Source organism: Carcharodon carcharias, chromosome 4, assembly GCF_017639515.1.
Source record: "Carcharodon carcharias isolate sCarCar2 chromosome 4, sCarCar2.pri, whole genome shotgun sequence".
NCBI lineage: Eukaryota > Metazoa > Chordata > Chondrichthyes > Lamniformes > Lamnidae > Carcharodon > Carcharodon carcharias.
Window position 1 is genome coordinate 136,886,173 of NC_054470.1, and position 14,212 is coordinate 136,900,384.

Here is a 14,212-nt window from a genome sequence, read left to right on the forward strand (position 1 = left end):
TTCTTGCCTTTTGGGGCCATGTCTCCTGGCCTGGAAGCACTGAGAGGTGTGCGTGCAGTTGCACTTTGATTATGGCACCCAGCATGAGGAAGCGGCAAGATGATGGTATGGCGGATGAATCAGAGGCCACTCGCCAGCAAAATGGTGTATTTCCTGGCAATGTATGATTTAATGAGGCGGGATTGGGATGATATGGCGTGAAAACCTGCCATTGCAGCCAGCGGGTAAAGCATCCTTTTTTCCTGCCACTACAGCACTTCGTGCAAATCTGGGGTGATTCCACTCAGTGTGTTTGTGGGAGGAAGAGAATGAGTGTGTGTCTGCCTTATTCCCAGTTTCAGGTTTCTCACTCACTCTCACGGCCACACACTCATTTACAGTGGGTGAGTGTGAATGAGTGAGCCCCTTGAGACTGGGAGTGAGCCTGGCACACACACTCACTCTCTGGACATTTTTATTAATTGCTCTTTTTTTAAACTTAAAAATTTATCGCTATGACACTGCTTTATTTTTGCTCAGCAATTATTTCTTTTCATACCTCAAACTATTTTTGAAATTCAATTTAGAGTTTTGCCAAACCTTATGTTTCCACAATTTGCTCATTGGCCTCTTGAGTGGGAAAAAATGGAATATGGCCCCCCCACAAGCAAAAAGAATGGACAAGCCTGCTGTATGCTTTAATAACTCTGCTCACAACCTGTCCTGCCACTTTCAGTGACTTTTGCACAAATATACCCAGTTCCCTCTGCCCCTGCACCCCTTTAGAGTTGTACCCTTTACTTTATATTGCCTGTCCATGTTCTTCCTATCAAAATGAATCACTTCACATTTCTCGGCACTGAACTTGATCTGCCACCTGTCCGCCGATTCCACCAACTTGTCCATGTCCTTTTGAAGTTTTACAGTATCCTCCTCACGTTTCACAATGCTTCGAAATTTTGTATCATCCACAAGTTTTGAAATTGTACCCTATACACCATGGTCTAGGTCATTAATATATACCAGGAAAAACAAGGGTTCCAAAACTGACCTCTGGGGAACTCCACTACAAACCTTCCTCCAATCTAAAAAAAACATCCATTAACCACGACTGTATGGGCAGAATTTCACTTCCCGCGGGCAGGTGCGCGCCTGACCCGATCTAGCGTAAAATACAGTGAGATGATGTCGGGCGAGCATCCCAATGTCATTGCACACTCGCACGATATTTCAGTCAGTGGGCACGCGCAAGAATCAGTAGCGTGCCTACCGACAATCAAGAGGCCTATTAAAGCCAATAATGTATTAATTAAGTATGGTTTTATGTTGCCCGTCCAATGTTACGGTTGACGGGCGGGTGAATTGGCCAGGTAATCTTTGCATTTTTGAGGAAACCTCATCCATGGGTGGGATGAGGTTTCCAATACTGATTTAAAGAAAAAATGTTTTAACAGAATTTTTGTAATCTATATGTTCACGCGAGGGAGTCTGATGTGTGAGCATTCTTTCCTGCATTGTTAAATATTTATTTCATGGTTTAAAATTCTTCCGCTCCATGACGGTGCTGCCTTCAGGGAACTTTCATTGCGTGCTCCCCCACGCTCACGCAAACTTTAGTGCTCACCCTTCTCCCGCCTCCACCCCGGCAGTGCTGAGCCTTTCAGTGCGCCTTTCACGCTGGCTATCAATTGGTCATCCAGGGTGAAATCGCGGCCGGGGGAGCCGATCACGGTCAGTGACCCAGTTGCTGGACACTCCAGGGTCCACCCGCCAGACAACCCAAAAATCTTGCCCTATGTTTCCTGTCACTCAGCCAAATTTGTATCCATGGGCGAATGTATCCCAGATTTGCACAAAGCGTGGTAGTGGGTGGGAAAAAGGTTGTTTTGCCTGCTGGCTGCAATGGTGGGTTTTCATGGCATATCATGCCATTCCTGGCGCATCCTGCCTTATTAATAATGCATTCACGGGGAACACACCAGATTGCTGGTAGGTAGGCTCGGATTTGCCCGCCCCGCTGTACCTCAGCGCTTCCTCGCTCTGGGCACCATATTTAAAGTGCACCAGAGCACATGCTTACTTCATGTATACAGACCAGGACTGGTCCAGGTGACAGAGGGCCCCAAAAGCAAAGAATATGGCAGCCCCCAAATCTAATGACACCTCTCTGGGGAGCCTGCTGGATGTAGTGGAAGACCACCGCAATGTCCTCTAGCCCCACTCTGGCCGCAGGAGGTCCACCAGAGTCACCAATCCAGCCTGGGAGGCAGTGGCAGTCAGCACCACCGGAGTACAGTGGAGGTCAGCCATCCAGTGCAGGAAGAGGGTGAACGTTCCGCCATGGTAAGTCAACCACCTAATCACTCTCAACTCGCACACTCACAAACCCATCACACATCCACAGGGATCTCACATCTCAAGGGACAACACCATTAACTCATACACACCCTCACATCTCCGTCAGGCTCATATCCTCTGGAGCTCACGTCCTCATCCCATTCATGGCTCCGCTCACCACACAAACATTCCATGCACTGCCATGCATCCTCACACTCTCTCTATCTGTTTTCATGCAGGAGAAGCTGGCTCACAGCAGCAGGGAGACGTCCCAGAATGGGAGTGGTGTGGCCCACATTAGGCCCCTCACTCACTTTGAGGAGCATGCCATCATGCTGATGGATGAGGACGTGAACCATGCCTGCGGCAACGGTGAGGTCGGCAGCAAACGCCCACATGAAGATCCTGCACCACATCATCCCTTTCTCAGCACAACTGTGAGTGCTCTCTCCTGCGTTTAACTCTGCAGCCATGCACTAATTATCTCTGCTTTGGTTCACAGCTTTGCGAAGTAACCAATGCCCTCAGCCTGCCAGACTCTCAGCTCCATCCTGGTCCTCACCTCCAGCCAAGAGGACACTCCTCCATTGAAGAGCTCAAAATAAGCCTGGAAGACCTGTTATAGCGCTGACCCGCACCCTCCACAAGCACAGAGACACACACAGAGACACACATCTCTAGAGCTGGAGCAGGTTTGGGTTCACAATCTGGTGGTCACTGCACGGACAAATGTCCACAGCAGGAAGAAGCAGGTTCAGTTGATCTCCCCGACACTCAGAGAACTGCTGGGGAAGAAGCATCTGGGAATTTTGAGTCAGATGACAAGCCGTTGGATTTGGCCTTCCAACTCATCGTGGAGATTCAGCAGAAGGCGGGGGAACATCACGCAGAGCTTTTGGAAGTCCTCATCAAAGTGTGTCCACATGCTCTCTGGTGAAGCGGTACCCACGTGTGCTTATGGAGGTCTCCATGCAAAGGATAGCAAACACCATGGAGACCTTGGTCCAGCAGAACACAGAGATGCGCTCAGACCTGTATTCCATTGCAGCAGCCATGGGTGAGCTCCTGCAGTGGCAACACGAGAGGCAAATGAGGCACTTTAGCGTCCCTCCAGATGCTCCTTCCCCTGAAGGAGTCAGGCTGGGGCCTTTGGGCACCTGAAGGGAGGAGGAGCAGCAGTTGGACGCCCCGTGTCATCAACTTGGGAATCTTAGAGCCTGTCTGCTCCCTTCAAGTCCCCTTTGCCTGTGAGCCCCTTAGTCTCATCTGTCACTGCAGAGGGGACAGCTGGCCCACAGGAGAACAGCCAAAGAAAGCCAGGCCCCTTAAAGCTTTGGATCTCCAGAGGACGCATGCAAAGTCATCAGAGGAAACAGGCCCAACTATTACACAGGTTGTCTCCACCCCTGCTGCAGATGTCAGGGCAGCGCCTGAAAGAAGTGATAGGCCTAAAAATGTTAAAGAATTCGGATCACGTGGTTGCATGGGTGAACAATTTTGTCACGATCATCGGAAAATATATTCACTTTCACTGAATGACATGTAATGTTGTCTTTCAGCTTCATTTACAGGCTTTGTGATTCCTACCACTAGTAGTTCAGCTGCACTCAGCTGGACAACTAGTGATTCTGGAGAGAGAATGTGTGTAGCAGGGCCTTTCGGAGCCTCATGCAAGCACTGTCCAAAGCCTGTCCACCATCTACAAGGCACAAGTCAGGAGTGTGATGGAATACTCTCCACTTACCTGGATGAGTGCAACTCCAGCAGCACTCAAGAAGCTTGATACCATCCAAGACAAAACAGCCTGCTTGATTGGCACATCTTCCACAAACATTTATTCCCTCCACCACTGATGAACAGTGGCAGCAGTGTGTACCATCTACAAGTTACACTGCAAAAATTCACCAAGTCTCCTTAGGCAGCACCTTCCAAACCCATGACTGCTACCATCTAGAAGGACAAGGGCAGCAGATACATGGGAACATCACCACCTGAAAGTTCCCCTCCACGCCACTTACCATCCTGACTTGGAAATATATCATATATTGCTGTTCCTTCACTGTCGCTGTGTCAAAATCCTGGAACTTCCTCCCAAACAGCACTGTGAGTGTACCTACGCCACGTGAACAGCAGAGGTTCAAGAAGGCAGCTCATCACCACTTTCTGAAGGGCAATTAGGGATGGGCAATAAATGCTGGCCTAGCCAGCGATGCCCACACCCCATAAGTAATAAAAAAGCTCTCCTACGCACATGGAGCCTTCATCCATCACATTCATCTCACCGTCCTGAACATTTTCAATGCTGCCTGCTGGGATTCTCTTTCCGTTGTCCATCTGATGCTGATCTGCATCACCGCCAACCCACTGATTGCACTTCCATGCAGCACCTGTGCCCTTCCAACATGAGATTCTGCTCACTTTCGATTTCAGTAGCCATGGTAATCTTTAAGTTTCTGATCAGCTCCCCCATCCTGTCCCCGCCCTCAGTCACCCATATCTTTCCCCCATCACTGTTGATCCCCTTGGCATCACCTTCCACCTCCATACCGTCATCCAGGATGTCCAAGTGAACGTGCAAATTCCCTACTTCCCTGGGAATCCCATCCCCATTCATATTGACCTCCCCAATCTCCATCTCCCCACCCCCAGGGTCCGAGTCTGCCTCTGAGTCTCCACCAACCACCCTTGCTGTCCCTTCCACCGCAACCATTGCACTCTAACCCTCATGGCTCACTGCAACCCCTCTCACACTCACCGTTCCCCCCGACCACACCCATCCTGTGTTCGCTCCCCAGGAGGCAGTCATTGACTCCACAGACCCCTCCCTTACAGGTTTACCTGGACATCCGCCTCTTCCCCCACTTGCTTCCGCCTCCACCCTTATTCCCTCCTCCACCCTTACTCCTTCCTCCATCCTTACCCATTCCTCCCCTCCGACACCTTCCCTCCCCACTGGACTCCTTCATCCATGAACTCCTTTGTCTCCCCAGGCTCCTCCCTCCCCCTGGACTCCTTCCTCCCCCCAGGCATCTTCCTCCCCTGGACTCCTTCCTCCCTCTGGACTCCTTTTTCCTCTGGATTCTTTCTTCCCTCTGAACTCCTTCTCTCCTCCGAACTCCTTCCCTTACACCTTCCTCCCCCTTACACCTCCCTCTGTGCTTGCTGCATTCTCCTCTGTTACACCTTCCTCCCTGTGTACTCCCTCCTCCTCCCTCCCAATCTCACTCCCCCCACAACACCGTTCCCCCCCACTTCCAACCCCACCCCTCCGACACCTTTGTTTCCCCCCTGCCAACCTCACCCTCTCCCCCCCAACTACACTTTCCTCTCACAGTCAAACCTAGATCTTCTCCTCCCTTCCGTCACCCCCTCCCCCACTACACCTTCCTCTCCCACTTACTGCTGGACCTTGCTCTTCACCCCCCTCACCGATCATGTGTAGCAGCCTATGGCGAAAACCATGATATTTTGAATCAGGCCCAGGACATCAATAGAGGCCCCCCACCTTTCGTGAGCTGATTCGCAGTGGAGCCAAGTCCATGAGAATTCACCCAGTATGCGGTGCTCGTGTTCCTCCAGGGTCCAGTAGTTCCTCGGATGTCCGTGATCTGAGCAAGGGCGAAATGACATGTCCAGACTTCTGCACTCACACTTGTCCAGACGTATTCTGGGCCAGTGTGGTAAATCTGGCATGGGGTGACAATTCCAGTCAGGCCTTACTTTGCATTCCATTAGTGGGATGCAAAGTGGGTTCCTCTGGCCTCCGGTGGATTGGCACTGTGCCACGGCGGACACCATCGGATGATCCCACTGTGCTTTCACACCAGTGTGAAACTGATTTTTTGGCCTTCTCGCCATACACCACCCGTGTCCACCATGATGCCAATAGGGCTGGAAAATTCCGGCCCACGTTGCTACTGTCCCTTTTATTCCATGAGCTATTACTTTGCCCACAAATCTGTCATTCAGCAAATGCCTTTTGCCTACTGTCAACATGGGCAGACATTGACAATGAGGTTCGATACCACCTGAGGAAGAGAGTTTTTGAAGGAAAGAACCTCAAACCCGACACCAAGCTCATGGTTTACAGAGCAGTCATGATACCCATCCTTCCCTCTGGTTCAGAGATGTGGACTATGTGCAGCAGGCATCTCAAAATTCTGGAGAAGTACCACCAGCACTACCTCTGCAAGATCCTGCAAATGCATTGGCAGGATAGGCAAACCAACGTCAGTGTTCTCGCTCAGGTCAATATCCCCAGCATTGAAGCATTGACCAAGCTCAATCAGCTGCGCTGGGTGGGCCACATTGTCCATATGCCTGACATGAGACTCCCAAAATAGCGCTCTGCTCAGAGCTTCGAAGTGGCAAGCGAGCCCTAGGAAGGCAGAGGAAACACTTCAAGGACACCCTCAAAGCCTCCATGGAAAAAAGTGCAACATCCCCGCAGACATCAGGGAATCTCTGGTTCAAGATCGCCCAAAGTGGAGGGAAAGCATCCGGGAAGGAGCTGAACACCTTGAGTCTCATCACCTAAAGAACTAGCTGAATCCAAGTATCGATAGCAAAAGGAGCAAGTGGCAACCCGGGCACCCCACCCACCCACTCCTCCTACCAACGTCTACTCCACCTGTGACAGAGACTGTAGGACGTGCATTGGACTCTTCAGTCACCTGAGAACTCATTTTTAGTATTGAAGCAAGTCACCTTCAACCCTGAGAGATTGCCTAAAAAGAAGAGGAAATGCCTTTTGGATGTCCATGTATAATACAACAATGGTATTAACCTCATCAATCCTCTCTGTTACCTCTTCAAAAACCTCCAGCAAGTTAGTTACACATGATTTTCCCTTAAGAAATCCAAGATGACCTTCCTTAATTAATCTGCATTTGTCCATGTGACTATTAATTTTGTCCTAAATTATTGTTTCTTAGAGGTTTCCCCACCACCAAAGTTAAATTGAGTTGTCTGTAATTGCTGGGCTTATCTTTACACCCTTTTTGAACAAGGGTGTAACGCTTGCAATTGTCCAGTTCTCTGGCACCACTCCTGAGTCTATGGAAGACTGAAAAATTATGGCCAGTGCCTCCGCAACTTCAACTGTCACTTCCCTTCATCTCCTTGAATGCACCTCATCTAGCCGTAGCACTTTGTCAACTTGAAACACAAACAGCCTATCCACTATCACCTCCTTATCAATTTTAAACCCTTCTAGGATATGAATTACCTCCTCTCTCACTTTGGTCTGCACAGCATCGTCTTCCTTGGTAAAGACAAATGCAAAGTATTCATTTAACATCTCAGCTATAACCTCTGCCTCTGTGCATAAATCCCCTTTTTGCTCCCTAATTGGTCCGATTCCTCCTTTTACCACTATTTTATTATTTATATGCCCAAAGAAGACTTTGGCAACTAACATAAAAGGGAACCCCAATCTCTTTTCATATCCTCTCCTTGCTTCCCTCATTTGCTTTTTCACCTCCCCTCTGAACCTCCTATATTCAGCCTGTTTCTCAAATGTATTTTCTACCTGACGCCTATTATAAGCACACATTTTGTTCTTTATCCTAATTTCTATCTCTTTTGTCATCCAGGCATCTCTGGATTTGTTTGCCCTACGTTTCCCTTCTGAGGGAATGTACATTGACTATGCCTGAATTTTCTCTTCTTTGCAGGTAGTCCGTTGTTCAGCTGCTGTTTTTCCTCTTAACCTTTGACTCCAATTTTTTGGCCCAGATTTGTTCTTACCCCATTGAAGCAAGCTTTCTCCTACTTAATCATTCTGGATTGCTTTGTCCTTTTCAATAGTCAGCATAAATCTTATAATACAATAATCATTGTCCGCAAAATGTTCCCCAACTGACACATGATCCATTTGGCCCATCTCATTCCCAAGAACCAGGTCCAGCAATGCCTTCTTTCTCATTAGGAACATAGGAACAGGAGAAGGCCATTCAGCCCGTCGAGCCTGCTCTGCCATTCAATACGATCATGCCTGACTGAACACTTCAGTGCCTTTTGCCCACATTATCCCCATAGCCCTTTACATTATTGTTAATCAGTTTTCTATCAATCTCTACCTTAAACATACTCAATGACTGAGCTTCCAGAGCCCTCTGGGATAGAGAATTCCAAAGATTCACAACCCTCTCAGTAAAGAAATTTCTCCTCATCCCAGTCCTAACTGGCTTCCCCCTTATTTTGAAATTCTGTCCCCTTGTTCTAGACTCCCCAACCAGGGGAAACATCTTGCCTGCATCTACTCTGTCAATACCTTTAAGTATTTTGTAGGTTTCAGTGAGATCGCCTCTCATTCTTTGAAACTCTAGAGAACACAGGCCCAGTTTCCCCAATCTCTCTTCATGAGACAGTCCCGCCATCCCCGGAACAAGTCTGATGAACCTTTGTTGCACTCCATCTATGGCAATAATATCCTTTCTGAGCTAAAACTGTGCTTGGTACTGCAGGTGCGGCCTAACTAAGCTTCTATACAATTGAAGCAAGCCTTTACTACTCCTGTACTCTCATCCTTTTGCTATAAAGAATAACATTCCATCAGCCTTCCTAATCACCTGCTGCACCTGCATGTTAGCTTTCAGTGACTTATGGACAAGGATACCCAGGCCCCTTTGTACATCTACACTTTCTAATCTAGTATTTAGGAAATACTCTCCGCATCTGTTCCTTCTACCAAAGTTGATAACATCACATTTTTCCACATTATATTCCATTCTTGCCCACCTACTAAGTCTGTCCAAATCCTCCTGTAGCTGTTTTACACCTTCCTCACAACACACATTCCCACCTAGCTTTGTATGATCCATGAACTTGTAAATATTACATTTGGTCCCCGCATCCAAATCATTGATATATATTAACAGCTGGGTCCTAAGTACTGATCCTTGCAGTACCCCACTAGTCCCAGCCTGCCAACACAAGAATGACTTGTTTATTCCTGCTGTCTGTTTTCTGCCTGTTAGCCAATCCTTAATTCATGCCAGTATATTGCCTCCTATCCCATGTGCCTTTATTTTGCTAATCAACCTTCTGTGGGGGACTTTATCAAAAGCCTTCTGAAATCCAAGTATACTGCACCCATCAACTCTCCTTTATCACTTTTGTTTGTAGCATCCTAAAAAAACACCAACACGGTCTATACACAGTCCTACCTTTTAATGTATTTTGCCAATCCACCTCAGCCAATTTGTCCCTCATGCCTTCATAATTTCCTTTATTCAACTTTAACACCTTTGCTTCAGAGTGAACTACCTCACTTTCAAACATAATGTAAAATTTAATCATATTGTGGTCACTCATCCCTAAAGGTTCCTTTGCAACAAGATTATTAATTAGTCCTTTTTCATTACATAATACTAGATCTAACATAGCCTGTCCTCTAGTTGGCTCCTTAATATACTTCTCTAGAAAACCATCCCTAACATATTCCAGAAACTTGTCTTCCACAGTGTTAGTGCTCAATTGGTTTACCCAGTCTATATGCAGATTGAAGTCACCCATGATTAATATATTGCCCATGCTACATGCTTCTCTCATCTCTTGATCAATACCATATTACCCACATTTCCAACACTGGTGGCCTATAAACAACTCCAACAATGTCTGCTGCCCTTTGCTGTTTCTTAGCTCCACCCAAACAGGTTCCACACATTGATATAAAAGCAAAATACTGCAGGTGCTGTAAATCTGCAACAAAAACAAAAATTGCTGGAAAAACTCAGCAGGCCTGACAGCATCTGTGGAGAGAAAGACAGAGTTAACATTTCGAGTCCGTATGACTCTGAAGAAGGGTCATGAAGACTCGAAACGTCAACTCTTTTCTTCTCCGCCGATGCTGCCAGACCTGCTGAGTTTTTCTAGGTAATTCAGTTTTTGTTTTGGATTTCCAGCATCCGCAGTATTTTGTTTTTATCACAGGTCCCACCTGCCCTGGAACCGGTCCCAATGCCTCAGAAACCTGATGCCCTCCCTCCTACACCAGTCCTCCAGCACATATTTAATCAACCAATCGTCCTATTCCTATGCTAACACATGGCACTGGGGGTAATTCTGAGATTACTGCTCTTGAGATCCTGCTTTTTAGTTTCCTTCCTAACTCCCTAATATCTGCTTTCAGGACCTCATCCCTCTTCCAGCCTATATCATTGGTACCAACGTGGACCACAATTTCTGGCTGATCCCCCTCCCCCCGAAGGATGTCCTGTAGCTGCTCCATGACATCCTTGACCCTGGCACGAGGGAGGCAACACACCATCTTGGAGTCACGTTTACTGCTGCAGGAATACTTATCTGATCCCCTGACTATGGAATCCGCTATCACTGTTGCCCTGCCATTCTCCTTCCTCCCCCCCCTGTACAGCTGAGCTGCCCATGGTACCACAGGCTTGGCTCTGGCTGCATTCCCCTGAGGAACCATAGCCCTCATCAACATCCAAAATGGAAAACCAATTAGCAAGCAGGATAGACTCCGGGGACTCCTCCACTACCTGCCTCGTTCTCTTAGACTGCCTGGCAGTCACCCATTCCCTGTCTGGCTGTATTCTTCTGACCTGTGGTGTGACCACCTCCCTAAACGAGCTATCCATGTAGCCCTCTGCCTCGCGGATGCACAACAGTAACTCCAGCCACCGCTTTAGTTCCAAAACCTGGAGCTGAAGCTTGTGCAGCTGGTAACACTTCCTACAGATGTGTTTGTCAGGGACACATGGTGTATCCACGACTTCACACTTACCGCAGAATGTACACTCCACTAGGCTGAGCTGACCTGCCATCCCATAACTCTAGGAACTATTTATTACACTTAGAGTAACTAGAATAAATTACTAGTAACTTTACAACACTTAAGCTATCTTACTTTGATTTACTTTATTACTTTATTTCACTTTGACTTGATTTAACTTTACTTACCTATTGAAATCCAAGTTGCTACCTCTTTATAAATGATATGTTTTTCTAGTTTTAAGCTATTTAAATGCACTCCCTAACAGCAGCTTCTCACAAACCAATGAGCTTACAGTTTTCCTGTGATGTCACTCGGGATTTTCTTTTCAAACTCAGCCCGCTGCCCGAGTTGGTGTCCCAAACAGGTCTGGCTGTCTCCATTCCCGGAAGGTGGGTCAAGGCCCTGAGCCTCGCCCTCTACTTATCCACTGCCCGAGTAGAGGTGACCTTCGCAGATGCATCTGTCTCCGCTCCCGGAAGGGCAGTGAAGGCCCCTAGCTTCGCCCTCTACTTATCCGCTGCCTGAGTAGGGGTGTCTCTCGCATGTCCAGCTGCCTCCGCTCCCACCCAGTCATTAGACTGAAAACATACGGTTGTAGTAAATTTTCCTGATCACACTCTAGGATCTCTGCTCTTCTTTGCCCTTCACATTATTACTATCCTAGTCTATATTCAGAAAAGTAAAAACCCCATTTTAACCACTCCATAATTTTTTCACCTCGCTGTAATTTTCTTGTAAATTAGTTCCTCTACATCCTTTCTATTAGTTGATGGTCTATAAACTACACTGAGCAATGTAAATGCCCTTCTTTTGTTCCTTAGCTCTAGCCGGATAGATTCTGCCCTTGACCCTTCTGGGACATCCTCGGTCCCCAGCACTGCAAGGCTCCCCTTAATCAGTGAACACCTTGTATCCAGGAGTACACCTAGTCTTGCCCTCCTTTGAGCCAGGTCCCTGTTCTTACCACAACAACATATTTCCACATGGCAGTCTGCACCTGCAACTCACCAATATTATTTACTACACTCCCTGCATTTATGTACACACACATTTAACCTGATTTCGACTTCATTACTTTCTCCCTTACTCTGACCCCACCTACTAATTTACTATTCCCTATTTTAGTGCTATCTATCTCTCCCAGTATTCTGTGTACTTAGGTATTCCTCTCCAATTTTACCTCCTGGTTTCCACATCCCTGCCAAATTAGTTTAATCCCTCCCCAATAGCACCAGCAAAATGTCCGACAAGGAACTCAGTTCCAGCTCTATTTAGATGCAACCTGTTTGACCTGGATGAGTCACATCTTCCCCGAGAGCTGGTCCAAGTGTTCCAAGAATCTAAAGCCTTCCCTCCTGCACCATCTTTCCAGCCATGCATTCATTTGCTTTACTCCATTTCGATACTCACTTGCGCGTGGTACTGGGAATAATCCCGAGATTACTTCTTTTGAGATCCTGCTTGCTAACTTCCTAACTATCCCTGAGATCCCTAAATTCTGACTGCAGGTCTACATCCCTCTTTCTGCCTATATCGTTTGTAGCAATGTGGACCACAACTGTTAGCTGTTCACCCTCCCACCTCAGGGTGCTCTGCAGCCGCTCCATGACATCCTTGACCCTCCACCAGGGAGGCAACACACCATCCTGGATTCATGTCTGTGGCTGCAGGAATGCCTATCCATTCTCTCAACTATTAAATCGCCTATCACTTGCTCTTTCAGTCTTCCTTGTAACACCCTATACAGCTGAGCCACCTGTGCTGCCATGGACTTGGCTCGGGATGCACCCCCCTGATGAACATATGAACATACGAATTAGGAGCAGAAGTAGGGCATTCGCCCCTGGAGCTTGCTCCGCCATTCAGTAAGATCATGGCTGACCTGATTGTGGCCTCAATGCCGCTATTGTCTACCCCCCATTATCCTTTGATTCCCTTGTTAGTCAATAATCTATCTACCTCTGCCTTAAGAATATTCAATGATGCTGCCTTTACCACTCTCTGTGGAAGAGAATTCCACAAACTCACAACCCTTTGAGAGAGAAAAAGATTTTCATCACCTCCATCTTAAATGCAAGACCGCTTATTTTTAATCTATGTCCCCCAGTCCTGGTCTCTCCCACAAGGGGAAACATCCTTTCAGCGTCACTCTGTCTACCACCCTTAATGACTAATCACTCTCATCAGTGTTCAGAACTGAATACTAGTTGGAGAGTGGGATGCACCTAGTGGACTCCAGCACTACCTGTCTATTCCTTTTTGACTGTCTTATGATCACCCATTCCCTCTCTCCCTGCAGCCCCTTAAGCTGTGGAGTGACCACATCTTTAAACGTGCTACCATGCAACTCTCAACCTCCCAGTTATGCGAACTGCTGCTCAAGTTCCCAAAGTTAGAGCTCAAGCTTCTGCAACTGACCACACTTCTTGTATAAATGGTTAGTCAGGACACTGGAAGCATCCTCGAGTTTCCACGTAGCACAGGATGTACACTTTGGAGGTCTGCCATTCCAGTAATTATTAGTTTACCTTGCTAATAAATCTTACCTATGCTAATAAATCGTACCAATACTAATAAATTTTACAATACTAATAAACCTTACTGGTATTAATAAACCTTACTACTATTAATAAACCTTACTAATACTGATAAATCCTACTAATACTTAACACACCTTACTAGTGGTAATAAACCTTACTCAAAAATAAAAGATAAGACTCATCGGCTCCTCACTTGTTCCTGATTAATACTCAATATTTTTATCTGCCAGTTGTTTAAACTCAGTCCCGCAGCAATACTCACTAGCCAATCAATTTATGACTTTTCTGGGATGTCACGGTTTGATTCCTTTTTCAAACTTCACCTCGAACTTTATGGCCCCGAAGTCTCCCCGGAACATCGGCTGCTTTTCAATCCTCGGAACTATTGCTGTTTTACGCTAACTCAAACTCTTGCTACTTTTCAATCCTCTGAACTCTCACTGCTTTTCAATCCCTGGAACTTTTGCTGCTTTAAACTGACCTGAACTCTTGCTGCTTTTCCATGTGTCCGCTGATCCTTGACCCTCCTGCCAATGGGATCAATTTCTCTCTATCTGCTCTGTGGAGACCTGTAATGATTTTGAACATCTAAGCCAAATTTTCTGTCAAACTTTTC

At 47.0% G+C, this 14,212-nt stretch overlaps 1 protein-coding gene across 2 annotated transcripts in view; it reads left to right on the plus strand.

Annotated features, from left to right (window-relative positions):
* kiaa0825 (KIAA0825 ortholog) overlaps positions 1-14,212 on the plus strand; it is a 608,024-nt gene that overhangs the window by 203,538 nt on the left and 390,274 nt on the right. The window lies entirely within an intron of this gene.